The sequence below is a fragment of the Marmota monax genome, unplaced genomic scaffold, assembly GCF_021218885.2.
Source record: "Marmota monax isolate L192 unplaced genomic scaffold, Marmota_monax_Labrador192_F-V1.1 WCK01_AAM20220418_F8-fsc00176, whole genome shotgun sequence".
In the NCBI taxonomy this organism is placed as follows: Eukaryota; Metazoa; Chordata; class Mammalia; order Rodentia; family Sciuridae; genus Marmota; species Marmota monax.
In genome coordinates this window covers 1684291-1700139 of record NW_026694774.1, presented here as the reverse complement: position 1 = coordinate 1700139, position 15849 = coordinate 1684291, and positions in this window count along the sequence as shown.

The window sequence follows — 15849 nt, the reverse complement described above, 5'->3', positions numbered from 1 at the left end:
CTAGTAAGATTTTTAATAGGAAATTTAAAAACTAACTCTAAAATTTATATGGAACCACAAAGGACTTAGAATAGTAAAGAATTTTCAAAGAACAAACTTGTTGTGAACTTACAGTAATTAAGAAAATGTGATATTTGTGCAAATATAAACAAACCAATTTTTCAGAAAAGTGAAGCCAAAAATTGATCAGCACATAAACATAAGTTTCAGGACAAATATCTACTACAATTTAATGGAGTGAAGAATGACCTTTTCAATTAATGTTGATGGATCAATTGAATATCTAGGGGGAAAGAGTAGCTGTTGATCCTATTCCTTACACATAACAGAAATTCAAAATGTATCTTAGACCCAATTGTGAAAACTTAAAAGATTAAATTATTTTTCAGATATTTACAGTTTATAGAATAATTTAAAGGAAATATTTTCATGAAGTTTAATTGGCAACGTTTTGTTAATCATAAAAGAAAACATTAATATATTGGAGTTCATTAAAATTAAGAATATTTGTTAAAGACACTTATGAAAGTGAGCAGGCAACCAAAAAGAAGAGAAAATGCATTTGATTAAAAAACCTGATAAACTAATATTTTTTTTCTGATTGTTCTAACAATTTCTATAAATCAATAAGAAAAAGACTATTTAATTGAAAATGAGAAAAAACCATAGAAAATTCATATATTTCTAAATGACCAATAAGAATATTAAAATGTTTCCAGTATTGTAAATTACCAGGAAAATACAAATTAAAACTACAACAGTTCTGTTTACCGATTATGATCGTGATTACATGAATTTATACATAGGATAAAATTGCATAGAACTACACACACACAAATAAATGAATGTAAAACTGGTAAAATGTGAGCAAGTTCTTTAGTTAACTATACTGTGCCAATGTTGATTTTCTGGTTTTGCTATTATTCTAGTTACAAAAGTTATTATCAGTGAGGAAAATCTGGTCAAAAGGTACACAGAGCTGTCTGTATTATTTTGAAAAATTTTCCTGTGAGTCTATAATCATGTCAAAATAAAATATTGTTTTTTAAAAATTACAATCTAAAATAACTACACACATTGGGCTGGGGATGTGGCTCAAGCGGTAGCGTGCTCACCTGGCATGCGTGCGGCCCGGGTTCGATACTCAGCACCACATACAAACAAAGATGTTGTGTCTGCTGAAAACTAAAAAATAAATATTAAAATTCTCTCTCTCTCTCTCTCTCTCTCAAAAAAAAAGTATTACACACACACTAAATGGCTAAATTTAATGACCAATAATAATGATAATGAGAAACAATCTGGAACTTTCATACATTGATGTTGAGAGGGGAAATTTATGTGATAACTTTGGAAAACTGATAGTATATATTAACAATGAATACATGCATACCTTGTGACAAGAATCCATTCATAAGTACATATCCAAGAGAAATTAGGTTACATGTCCAACAAGAGACTTGGACAATTATTTTATAGTAAGTTTGCTAATAAAGTTTCTAAATTTAAAAATACAAAATCTAACAACACTAGAATGAATGAACAAATTATAGCATAAAAACAAAATGTAATAACGTAGAGTAATAAAAAGAATGAACCATTGCTACACACAATAATATATATGAGTTTTTAAAATAATGTGTCAGGGAAGCCAAATGCAAAAAAATAAAATAAATAAAAACACTAATGTAAGTATTACATAACATCCATTTCATTATATGAAGGTAAAGATAGGTAATAGGCACTAGAGATTAGAACAGTGGTTACCTCTGAGGGGACATGTTGACTAGGAAATACATGACATTTTCTATGAATCTAGCTTTTTTGAGGTAGCAGTTATATAGGTATATGCATGTGCAGAAGTTCATCAAGTTGTACTTTAAAGTATCCTGTTGGGTAAACTAAATACATATAATTTTATCTGTCAATTCAAAAAGAAATTAATAAAATACCAAAACAACATAAAATTGATTTATAAAAGACTGACAATACCAAATGAAAAACTAGGACACTCAGATATTGCTGGTGAGTGTAAAGTAATAGATCTCTTTGGAAAATAGTTTGGAAATTCCTAATATGTATAAAATAAAATCTTATTCTATGTTCTCCAATACAATTCTTAGTTACTTACCCAAGACAAGTGAAAGCATGTCGACAAAACACTGGTTACAAAACTATTCTCAATAGCTTTACTAATAATGCTTCAAATGACATACAGCCCAACTATATATGAAAAGCAGGACTGATAAACAAACTGTAGTATATTCATGCAGTGGAATAAAACCTAACAATAAAAAGGATGAATAATGACTGATAAATCTTAAAAAAAACATGCTGAGTATAAGAAACAAGACATAAAAGGATACCCATCCAATGATTCCATTTATATAACATTCTATAAAAGGCAAAATAAATCTATGGTGGTAAAAATCAAAATGGTGATTGTCTCAGTTGGGTGTGTAGAGTATTTGTTTGGGAAGTTATAAATGTAAACTTTTGGGGACTGACTGAAATGTGCTATATCTTAATTTGGATGGCGAGTAAATGTATCAAATTATCAAAAACCATCAAAATGTACAGTTAAGATCTATGTCGAGAGACGCAGGGTTACAGTGCTGCAGTTTCTGCCAGCTGCGCAAGCACTGCACTCAGGGCTGAATTCTGGGTTCGAGACGGGGGAAGGAAGCGGTCCATCTCGGTTCTCCACACCGGTCAGACCACAGAGGAGGCCAGCAGCCACCATGTTGGTAAACTGACGTCACCATACCTGTTTTCGACTGACCGCAGCTCATTCAGCCATAGAACAGGTAATTTCAGGCTGCAATTCGCCTGCGGCTTGCAGACAGATTGCTAGGGTTCAGCGCCTGGGTGCTTCTTAAAATCTGATCTTATCGGAGTGAACACCGAGCGCGGGGCGGCCGAGTTCCGGCTCCCGGAACCGTCCCGGAACTGCCCTGGCTCAGGGCTGCGGAGCCTGCGGAGGCTGCTTCTTGGACCCTGCTACTATCAGAGCAAACACCAAGCACTAAGAAGCCGAATTCCGGCTCCCGGAACTGAGCCTGCGGGGGCTGCTTCTTGGAGCTTACACTTATAGGAGCTTACACCGAGCACGGAGCGGCCGAGTTCCGGCTCCCGGAACTTCCCTGGACCGGGGCTAGGAGCCCGCGGAAACTGCGTCTCGGTCCGGGTCCTGCTGAGGGCCGGTCAGGACTCACCCGTTGCTTGGGTTGCCCGGCAAGGGGAACGAAATGTTGCCATTCGCATAGGATACCAACATGGCAGAGATCTGATGTCAGCAGAAAGCGGTGGAGGAGAGATCTTCATCAATACCAGCGGTGACATAAGCAGTTGGTCTCCTGGTAAGGGGGGTGAGGCTCAGTCACCCGAGTCTCCTCAATTTGTCCTCGAGCCAGAGGGAAGGAGCCGGGCCGCCGCCAGCCCCCGGAGCAGGCCCAGCGGCTCGCCAGCGTGGTGACCGCGTGACCCCAATTGGAGAGGGGGCGGAGCGGAGCCGCCACCCACACCCGCCAGGTGGGCAGACCCACGACCCAGTAGTACATGGGCGTGGTAGGAGGGGCAGGGCAGAGCCGCCCTTTGCGCTTGCAAGGTAAACAGACCTGTGACAGCCTGGCGGGTCAGGCCCAGTGGCCTGCCAGTGTGGTACACACGTCACCCCAACTGGAGTAGGGGCAGAGCAGATCCTTCTCCCATGCCCGGATCAGGCCCTGCCAGTGTGGTGGTCACGTGACCCCAATTGGAGTGGGGGCGGAGCGGAACCGCCACCCGTGCCCGCAGGGTGAGCAGACCAGTGATCAACCTGCAGATCAGGCCCAGGGGTCCGCAGGCGTGGTAGGAGGGGCAGGGCAGATCCGCCGCCCGCGCATTCAAGGTAGGCAGACCTACAACAGACCGGCGGATCAGGCCCAGGAGCCTGCCGGCGTGGTACAAACATCACCCTAATTGGAGTAGTGACAGAGCAGAGTCGCCTCCCTTGCCAGGAAGAGGCCCAGCGTCCTGCAGGTGGGGTAGTCACGACACCCCAATTGGAGTAGGGGCAGAGCAGAGCCTCCACCCGTGCCCGAAAGGTGGGCAGATCTGCGACCGACCAGCGGGACAGGCCCAGTGGCCTGCTGGTACGACAGACACGTCACCCCATTTGGAGTAGGGGCAGAGTAGAGCTGCCGCCCGCACCTGCAGGGTAGGCAAACCTGCAACCGACCGGCGGATCAGGCCCGGTGGCCTGCCGGCGTGGTACACTCGTCACCCCAATTGGAGTAGGGGCAGAAGAGAGCCACCACCAGCTCCCAGAACAGGCCCAGTGACCTGCTGGCATGGTAGCCAGGACACCCCAATTGGAATAAGGAGAGAGCAGAGCCGCCGCCCGCACCTGCAGGAAAGATACGCAAGCAGTATGAAAAGACAAGGAAAGAAAGGACCACAAGCAATGCAGGTCAACGCAACTTTAGAAGAGGTAACAGCTGCAGCAGATGGAATGTCAGATAAAGAATTCAGGATGTACATGCTTCAGATGATCTGGAGTATCAAGGAAGACATTAAACAGCAAAATCAGACAATGAAAGATCACTTCGACAACGAATTACGCAAACAAATCCAGGAAGCAAAGGATCAACTATACAGGGAGATAGAGGTTATAAAAAACAAGCAATCAGAAATCCTAGAAATGCAGGAAGCAATAAACCAACTTAAAAACTCTATGGAGAATACTACCAGCAGAGTAGAACACTTAGAAGATAGAACATCAGACAATGAAGACAAAGTATTTCAACTGGAAAAGAACATAGACAGCTCAGCAAGACTGTTAAGAAACCATGAGCAGAACATCCAAGAAATATGGGATAACATTAAGAGACCAAACTTAAGAGTCATTGGGATACAGGAAGGTACAGAGCTCCAAACCAAAGGAATGAGCAGTCTATTCAATGAAATAATACAAGAAAACTTCCCAGACTTGAAGAATGAGACAGAATCCCAAATCCTAGAAGCCTACAGGACGCCGAATGTGCAAAATCATAAGAGATCCACACCTAGACACATTATAATGAAGATGCCCATCATACAGAATAAGGAGAGAATTTTAAAAGCTACAAGAGAAAGGAAGCAGATTACATTTAGGGGTAAGCCTATCAGGATAACAGCTGATCTTTCAACACAGACTCTGAAAGCTAGAAGATCCTGGAATAACATATTTCAAACACTGAAAGAAAATGGGTTCTAACCAAGAATTGTGTATCCAGCGAAATTAAGCTTCAGGATGGAGGATGAAATTAAAACCTTCCACGATAAACAAAAGTTTAAAGAATTCGCAGCTAGAAAACCATCTCTTCAAAACATCCTTGGCAAAACATTACAGGAAGAGGAAATGGAAAATAACAATGAAAACCAACAGTGGGAGGTAGGACAGTAAAGGGGGGGGGAAATAATCAAAGAGGAAAACAAACAATGTTTAGTAACAGAAATAAACAAATATGGCTGGAAGAACAACCCATATCTCAATAATAACCCTAAATGTTAATGGCTTAAACTCACCAATTAAGAGACACAGGCTAGTAGAATGGATCACAAAACAAGACCCAACAATATGCTGCCTACAGGAGACGCATTTGATAGGAAAAGACATACATAGGCTGAAGGTGAAAGGTTGGGAAAAATCATATCACTCATATGGACTTCGGAAACAAGCAGGCGTGTCCATACTCATATCAAATAAAATAGATTTCAAGCCAAAGTTAATCAAAAGAGATAAAGAGGGACACTACATACTGCTTAAGGGAACCATACACCAACAAGACATAACAATCATAAATATTTATGCCCCAAACAATGGTGCAGCTATGTTCGTCAAACAAACTCTTCTCAAGTTCAAGAGTCTAATAGACCACCACACCATAATCATGGGAGACTTCAACACACCTCTCTCGCCACTGGACAGATCTTCCAAACAAAAGTTGAATAAGGAAACTATAGAACTCAATAACACTATTAATAACCTAGACCTAATTGACATATATAGAGTATACCACCCAACATCAAGCAATTACACTTTTTTCTCAGTAGCACATGGATCCTTCTCAAAAATAGATCATATATTATGTCACAGGGAAACTCTTAGACAATATAAAGGAGTAGAGATAATACCATGCATCTTATCTGATCATAATGGAATGAAACTGAAAATCAACGATAAAAGAAGGAAGGAAAAAGCATACATCAATTGGAGAATGAACAATAGGTTACTGAATGATCAATGGGTTATAGAAGACATCAAGGAGGAAATTAAAAAATTCTTAGAGATAAATGAAAACACAGACACAACATATCGGAATCTATGGGACACATTGAAAGCAGTTCTAAGAGGAAAATTCATTGCTTGGAGTTCATTCCTTAAAAAAGAAAAAACCAACAAATAAATGATCTCATACTTCATCTCAAAATCCTTCAAAAAGAAGAGCAAAACAACAGCAAAAGAAGTAGAAGGCAAGAAATAATTAAAATCAGAGCTGAAATTAATGAAATCGAAACAAAAGAAACAATTGAAAAAATTGACAAAACTAAAAGTTGGTTCTTTGAAAAAATAAACAAAATCGACAGACCCTTAGTGATGCTAGCGAAGAGAAGAAGAGAGAGAACTCAAATTACTAGCATATGGGATGAAAAAGGAAATATCACAACAGACACTTCAGAAATACAGAAGATAATCAAAAACTATTTTGAATCCTTATACTCCAATAAATTAGAAGATAGTGAAGGCATAGATAAATTTCTTAAGTCATATGATCTGCCCAGATTGAGTCAGGAGGATATAGACAACCTAAACAGACCAATATCAATTGAGGAAATAGAAGAAACCATAAAAAGGCTACCAACTAAGAAAAGCCCAGGTCCGGATGGGTATACAGCAGAATTTTACAAAACCTTTAAAGAAGAACTAATACCAATACTTTTCAAGCTACTTCAGGAAATAGAAAAGGAGGGAGAACTTCCAAATTCATTCTATGAGGCCAACATCACCCTGATACCTAAACCAGACAAAGACACTTCAAAGAAAGAAAACTACAGACCAATATCTCTAATGAACCTAGATGCAAAAATCCTCAATAAAATTCTGGCGAATCGGATACAAAAACATATCAAAAAAATTGTACACCATGATCAAGTAGGATTCATCCCTGGGATGCAAGGCTGGTTCAATATATGGAAATCAATAAATGTTATTCACCACATCAATAGACTTAAATATAAGAACCATATGATCATCTCGATAGATATGGAAAAAGCATTCGACAAAGTACAGCATCCCTTTTTGTTCAAAACTCTAGAAAAACTAGGGATAACAGGAACATACCTCAATATTGTAAAAGCAATCTATGCTAAGCCTCAGGCTAGCATCATTCTGAATGGAGAAAAACTGAAGGCATTCCCTCTAAAATCTGGAACAAGACAGGGATGCCCTCTCTCTCCACTTCTCTTCAACATAGTTCTCGAAACACTGGCCAGAGCAATTAGACAGACGAAAGAAATTAAAGGCATCAAAATAGGAAAAGAAGAAATTAAATTATCACTATTTGCAGACGATATGATTCTATACCTAGCAGACCCAAAAGGCTCTACAAAGAAACTATTAGAGCTAATAAATGAATTCAGCAAAGTGGCAGGATTTAAAATCAACACGCATAAATCAAAGGCATTCCTGTATATCAGCGACAAATCCTCTGAAATGGAAATGAGGACAACCACTCCATTCACAATATCTTCAAAAAAAAATAAAATACTTGGGAATCAACCTAACAAAAGAGGTGAAAGACTTATACAATGAAAACTACAGAACCCTAAAGAGAGAAATAGAAGAAGATCTTAGAAGATGGAAAAATATACCCTGTTCATGGATAGGCAGAACTAACATCATCAAAATGGCGATATTACCAAAAGTTCTCTATAGGTTTAATGCAATGCCAATCAAAATCCCAACAGCGTTTCTTGTAGAAATAGAGAAAGCAATCATGAAATTCATATGGAAAAATAAAAGACCCAGAATAGCAAAAACAATGCTAAGCAAGAAGTGTGAATCAGGCGGTATAGCGATACCAGACTTGAAACTATACTACAGAGCAATAGTAACAAAAACAGCATGGTACTGGTACCAAAACAAGCGGGTGGACCAATGGTACAGAATAGAGGACACAGAAACCAATCCACAAAACTACAACTACCTTATATTTGATAAAGGGGCTAAAAGCATGCAATGGAGGAAGGATAGCATCTTCAACAAATGGTGCTGGGAAAACTGGAAATCCATATGCAACAAAATGAAACTGAATCCCTTTCTCTCGCCATGCACAAAAGTGAATTCAAAATGGATCAAGGAGCTTGATATCAAATCAGAGACGCGCCGTCTGATAGAAGAAAAAGTTGGCTACGATCTACAGTCGGTGGGGTCGGGCTCCAAATTCCTCAATAGGACACCCATAGCACAAAAGTTAATAACTAGAATCAACAAATGGGACTTACTCAAACTAAAAAGTTTTTTCTCAGCAAAAGAAACAATAAGAGAGGTAAATAGGGAGCCTACACCCTGGGAACAAATCTTTACTCCTCACACTTCAGATAGAGCCCTAATATCCAGAGTATACAAAGAACTCAAAAAATTAGACAATAAGAGAACAAACAACCCAATCAACAAATGGGCCAAGGACCTGAACAGACATTTCTCAGAGGAGGACATACAGTCAATCAACAAGTACATGAAAAAATGCTCAACATCTCTAGCTGTCAGAGAAATGCAAATCAAAACCACCCTAAGATACCATCTCACTCCAGTAAGATTGGCAGCCATTAGGAAGTCAAACAACAACAAGTGCTGGCGAGGATGTGGGGAAAAGGGTACACTTGTACATTGCTGGTGGGACTGCAGATTGGTGCAGCCAATTTGGAAAGCAGTATGGAGATTTCTTGGAAAGCTGGGAATGGAGCCACCATTTGACCCAGCTATTCCCCTTCTTGGTCTATTCCCTAAAGACCTAAAAAGAGCATGCTACAGGGACACTGCTACATCGATGTTCATAGCAGCACAGTTCACAATAGCAAGACTGTGGAACCAACCTAGATGCCCTTCAATAGATGAATGGATAAAAAAAATGTGGCATTTATACACAATGGAGTATTACTCTGCATTAAAAAATGACAAAATCATAGAATTTACAGGGAAATGGATGGCATTAGAGCAGATTATGCTAAGTGAAGCTAGCCAATCCCTAAAAAACAAATGCCAAATGTCTTCTTTGATATAAGGAAAGTAACTAAGAACAGAGTAGGGACGAAGAGCAGGAGAAGAAGATTAACATTTAACAGGGATGAGAGGTGGGAGGGAAAGGGAGAGAGAAGGGAAATTGCACGGTAATGGAAGGAGACCCTCAGGGTTATACAGTGGAGGGGGTAGAGAGAGAGGAGGGGAGGGGAGGGGAGAGGTGGGGAGGGGGGAGGGGGGAGGATGGGAAAGCAGCGGAGCACAACAGACACTAGTATGGCAATTTGTAAATCAATGGATGTGTAACTGATGTGAATCTGCAATCTGTGTATGGGGTGAAGGTGGGAGTTCATAACCCACTTGAATCAAAGTGTGGAATATGATATGTCAAGAAATTTGTAATGTTTTGAACAACCCACAATAAAAAATTTAAAAAAAGATCTATGTCATTTACTGTAAATAAATTATATCTCACTTTTTTAAAAAAGAGAAAGAGAAATCAAGAAAGAGAAAGGAATAAGACCCAGGAAACAGGGGCTTTAACATAACCAAGAAAAGTAAGGAGATTTCCAACTGAAGACATGTCCCAGGCAGTACAATGCTGAGCAAGAGGCCCAGAGAGTAACCAGTCCTGATTGAATAGGAAAACTATGGTTTCTAGGAGATAAGTTTTCCAGTAAAATTGGAATTGGTATATTGCCTAATACATTTGATGACTTGGAAATTGTGTTAATCTGTAACTGACAATATAACTGAGAAAGTAATTAATAATAGACATAGGGAGTTGTGGGCATACCTCAGAGGTAGAGTGTTTACTTAGCATTTGTGAGACCCTGGGTTTAACCTCTAGCACCAAAAATAAATAAAGAGGATACACAGATCACCAAACAAGAGAAAATATTGGGAAATTATTATCTATAGGAGAAAAATATAAAACATAGGAAACATAATAATGGTATATTATTTATATTTATATTATATTATATTGCTCTACAGATAATGTTTCTATGGTCATAATAATGTAAACACTGCTTTTTGGAGGGTAGTGCTGGGGATTGAACCCAGGGCCTTTTGCATGCAAGGCAAACACGCTACCAACTGAGCTATATCCCCAGCTGGCCATTAGTTCTTTTGAAATATTATTTAACTATACTGGGAGAATGAGAGCAGAGGAGATGTGTGTATGTGCAAATCTAAATTTCATCTAATATAATAGAAAGTTGAAAGACTTGTTGAAATGAAGACTTTAAGAAATAATGTATTATTTAGAAATATGAAGTTAGAAACAGGAAAAAACAGCTAAAATAGATGAATTCTTTTTCTGCTTTTGAGGATCAGAAATTGGGCTTTTGGAGAGGGGGCATGGTCCTTTTTAATTATGTCTAGGTTGATAATACAAATTAACTCTAAAAGAAAGAAGGTAACTATTGTAGGTAGAATAATTAAAAGAAGATATCTGCATTCCTAATAATCTCCTGAACCCATGAATCTATTATGGTTTGTGGTAAAGAAGAATTAAGATTATAGATGCAATTAGGGTTGCTAATCAGCTGACAAAGTTGCAAGTTATTTTGGACTGTCTGGATGGTTCCAATGTAATCACAGGGCCCTTTTAAAAGTGCACGAGGAGGTAGTAGAGAGGTCAGAGTAATGTGATGTTACAATGACTCAACCCATTATTGCTGGCTTTGAAAAGGGGGGCACAAGTCAAGAAACTGAAAAAGGCAAGGAAACTGAGTCTCTCCTAGAAACTGGAGACAGATGAATACAACTCTCTGAATACCTGGATTTTATCTCACTGAGACTTAGGTCCAGCCTCTGACCTACAGAACTATAACATCTTTTTTGGTTTTTTTAAGCCACAAAGTTTGTAATAATTTGTGCATCATCAATATAAAACCATTACAGTGATAAGGTACTATGGTTTTCATATGATATGTTTCCTCCAAAATTCATGTTGAAACTGATTACCAATGTAACATGTTGAAAGGTGATATAGTTAGAGGGCTTCACCCTCATGAAGGAATCTGTGTCACTTTCTCAGGTCTAGATTAACTCTTAAGGGAGTGAGTGAGTTGTTGCTTTTGCAGCAAGTTATCATGAGAGATGATTATTATAAAATGGGTTTATCTCTTATATTTTAATTCTTTTGCATCAACCTGTGTGTTGTTCTGCTTTTCTGACATGTTATGATGTAGCATGAGTCCCCTGCCAGATGTTGATGCCTGATTTTTGGACTTCCAGCCTCCCAAACCATGAACTAAATAAATTTTCTTCCCTTATGAATTATTGGGTCTCAGAAATTGTTTATTGTACTGGAAACAGACAAAGACACAAAGTAACAAAAACTCTAGAATAAATTTTGAATATTTATATGCATACTCTCTTATATAAATGAAATTTGTCTTGTATTGTCTTGTAGTTTAAGGTTAGCTCCCAAATAGTATATTGCACAAATGACACTAACAAGAACAATGTTGACCAAAACTATTAATACAGACATATACCTATCTATTTCATAATGATAATGATATTCTCCTCCATAGAAATGATTGATTATGACATAAAATTATTTCAGATTCATATACAAGATTGGCCCACAATGGATTCTAATTTATTTAAGACCCTATTAACTCTTGTAATAATTTTCTAATGGTTTATGTTATTTTAATGGATTTTCTATGAAAGAAGTTATTATTTCTACATGGTTACCAAACAAATTTGTCACAATCAATGCTTTTTCATCAAGGTTTAGTGCAATCTCATCATTTAATTATTAAAGAAGATAATGAAAAAGTGTTCTGAACCTCAGTGTCAGAAAACATTAAAGGAGTCATATTATTCTTACATAAAAAATCTTATCTCTCTTCTTCATAAAAACTTTCCCTTTCAAATCATTTGTAATTCAAAGGCTAGATAAAGGGACTGTCTACAAATTCTGTATGTATTAAAGCAGAGGGGAGGGATTAAAACTTTTAAGATATATCTGTACTTATTATAAATTTAGAAAAAATGATGGTGATGGGATTGCTTAGAGTTTTGATTTATTTCCAGCCTCTAAATTTCAGTTAATTTTTAACGTTTCTATACATGTACTGATTATTAGGACAAAATATATATTTGGGTTGCTTGTAATTGTGCCTGGTGAAGAATTCTAACAGTTGCCCATGTGATGTCAAGGAAAAAGTCTGGAGACTATCATGCTAAGTGAAATAAGCCAATCCCCCAAATCGAAAAGTTGAATGTTTTCTCTGACATTTGGAAGCTAACACACAATAAAGGGTGGGAGAGAAGAGATGTTCAATGGAGTAGACAAAGGGGAATGAATGGAATGGATGGGGAGATAGGAATAGGAAAGACAGTGTAATGAATCCAACATAACTTTCCTATGTACATATATGAATACATCACAGTGAATCTTACAATTGTGTAGATCCACAAGAAATAAATTTAAAAAATAATTATGGGTAAATAGCACAAAGATCAACAGAGGAAAGGGAGTAGAGAGTAGGGAGAGAGAAGAAGAAGAAGAAGGAGGAGGAGGAGGAGGAGGAGGAGGAGGAGGAGGAGGAGGAGGAGGAGGAGAAGGAGATCTGAATTGGAATAAGATATATTCCATGCTTGTATAATTATATCAAAATGAATTTTACTGTCATATGTAACTAAAAAGAACTAATAAAATAAGAAAAGAAAGAAAGTCTCTTTAGCAATTGCTTCAGAGGAAGTCGTGTGTTTTGATGTTTCCGTTTTTGAAAATGATGATTGGGTTATATGATTATTTGTTCTTATATGGCTATATATTTGTTATGAGAGTAGTGTCAATGTGTTATAATGTCATTAGAGCTCAAAGGGATCACTAAGGTCATATGGTTAATTTAAAGATGAAAGTACTGGGCTGCTGAGATTTGGGAATAAAAATGAGCACACATTTATAGTATTTTTGGGCTTTTTCGATTGGCTCTTATTTTTTTAATTGACAGATAAAAATATATGTATTTATTGTGTGCAATATGATGTTTTGGGTATATATGTACATTGTACATTGAATCACTATAGCTAATTAATTATATGCCTTACCTCACATAGTTATTATTTTATGGTGAAAGCAATTATCTATTCTCAGCATTTTTAAAAAAAAGTATATTACTTTTTACTGTCACCACCATGTTATACAATAGATCTCTCGAATTAATTCTTCCTAACTGAAATTTTGTATGTTTTTACCAACATCTTCCCTTTGCCTCCAAGGTTCCAAACGGTTCAAGTTTCTAGTGGTCTTGTGTAGCTTTGGAGACCCATGAACCACTCTGGATTCTAGCAGTATAAACAAAAGGGATACTGGCATGAGTACCAGCAGGTTTAGAGGGTAACCATTAGCTTCCTGCTGTTTGATGGTAAAGACTTATGGGCCCAATGATGACACACCCCAGGGAGATCAGAAGTAATATCTCTTTTTCTTTGCTATGTTATTGTAGCAGAAGCAAACAAGATTCTATACTTGCCAAGAAAAATTAAGCCCCTTCATCGATGGCCTTGGAAATAGAAGTAATCTTGAAAAGTGAAGCTTTTTGCCCTCCTTGATGAATCACTTGGTAGCACACAAATAATATACCAGTGAGAGTTTAAATTCACAAAATATATCATCTCTATTTTTAGCATTAAGAATCCATGTCTTTGAGCCTTCCTGGTGTAGCAAGAAATCAGCTCAACAATGGCAGTTTTAAGATTTCATTTTCATTCTATTTCATCTAAACACAGTGCTATGACTTTACAAAAGACAACATACTATTTTAAGTAGTTAGAAAATGTCAGGGACATGTGTTCATTCCACAGCTCACACATGCATGAAACTACATCCTATATATGTCTATTAAGTTCATACCAAAATGCAGAAAATGGTTCATTTTTTATTTGACATTTAGCTTTGGAAAGGTTGTCTCCTAAGAACATAATTGACATTCAGATGTGTATCAGTTTGAATAGATAAGGAAATCGATGATTCTCTCATGCTTGACAGAATAACTGTTGAGTAAGACTTTGGCCAAAATAATCTCCATGTAATTATATAAAGGTATAGGTATTTCTAGTAGATTAATTCTTCTTTATTTCAAGGGAGAATTTTTAATAGAATCATGATATGCATTAGAATGTTTATGTATTTGATTACTTTGGAGTCAAAATCATTTAAATATGTTTCACTTTTTGATTATTGAGAGTGAGATTCTTATGGCCTTGAATAAATTGGAGAACTTTTTTGGGAAATTATTAGGCCAAAATATTGATTATATAGTTATTATAGTTCAACACTGTTAAAATAAAACATTTATATAAATAGTATGTATTATGTAGAGAACTAAATTTAACTATTTTTTGTTCCAAATTAGTATAACTAAACATCAACTTATTGAGTGTGTCCAAAATAATTTTTTACATCACTTTCTCTCAATTTCAAGTAAATTGATTTTATTTTTTCTGATTTCAGGGCTCTACTATCTTTTCAGATGAAAATCTCCTATGAAGTTGCATTATTACTAGTATCACTGTTCTAAAATGTTTAAACATTAGACCAATGTGGACAACATACAAACATAAGGCAGACAAATAAATAAGCTGAAATAAGGAATAAAAGAAATTCATTGTACAGTCTTAGAGGTAACAAGTATTTTGAATGCTTTGTTATAGTCAGAACACAAGTGATAAGTAAATGCAACTACATTAATTAATTATTTTTTCTGATAGCTCTATGAAGTCAGAATATCATTTACCTTATTGTTTTCACTTTAGAGATAAAGGAACTTGGGTTTTCCCCAGATATTTACTTTTCTATGTGAACTTTAAATCTCATTTAGTCCAGTCCCAAAGAAAGTCACTTTTGAATTATGATCAGAACTCAATTAAAATTTAAAATTACTGATTTATTATGGATGAGATAAAGAGTACTACTACATAAGGATCTATATATAAAGATATTTTGTGAAGCCTGACTTTCAGTAGTAGAAACAGGAAGTTATCTTATTGATCCTCAATAGAGGAGTGATTAAATACATCATGATATAGTCCAACTACAGTTTTTTGTGATATAATATAAAGAGTACATTATCTCTATTTCTTTATCTGGAGGGATTTTAAATATTTTACTAAGTTTAAAAATGCAGCATAAACAGTAATATATATAGTATGATCTTATATTTGATTTGTAAGAGAAAGATGTGGAAAAGCATATACCAGACTGGGACATTGATTACTTCAGTGAAGTAGCCATGAGGAGGAGTTAAGTGAAGGTTTCTGTTTTTGCTTTTCTGCACATGTTGACATGATCATTCATTCCACATAATTAAAAAAGAAAAAATATATAATATATCTTTAAAACTAAAACAAACAGAAAAATATATACTAATAATATATATGTAACAGATTGTGATTTTATGTGTTTTGCAGTTTCTTTAACTTTTTTATTGATTTTATTTTTTTAACTACATGACAGCAAAATGAATTACAATTCTTATTACACATATAGAGCACAATTTTTCATATATTTGTATATAAAGTATGTTTACACCAATTCATGTCTTTTTTAATTGATTTTA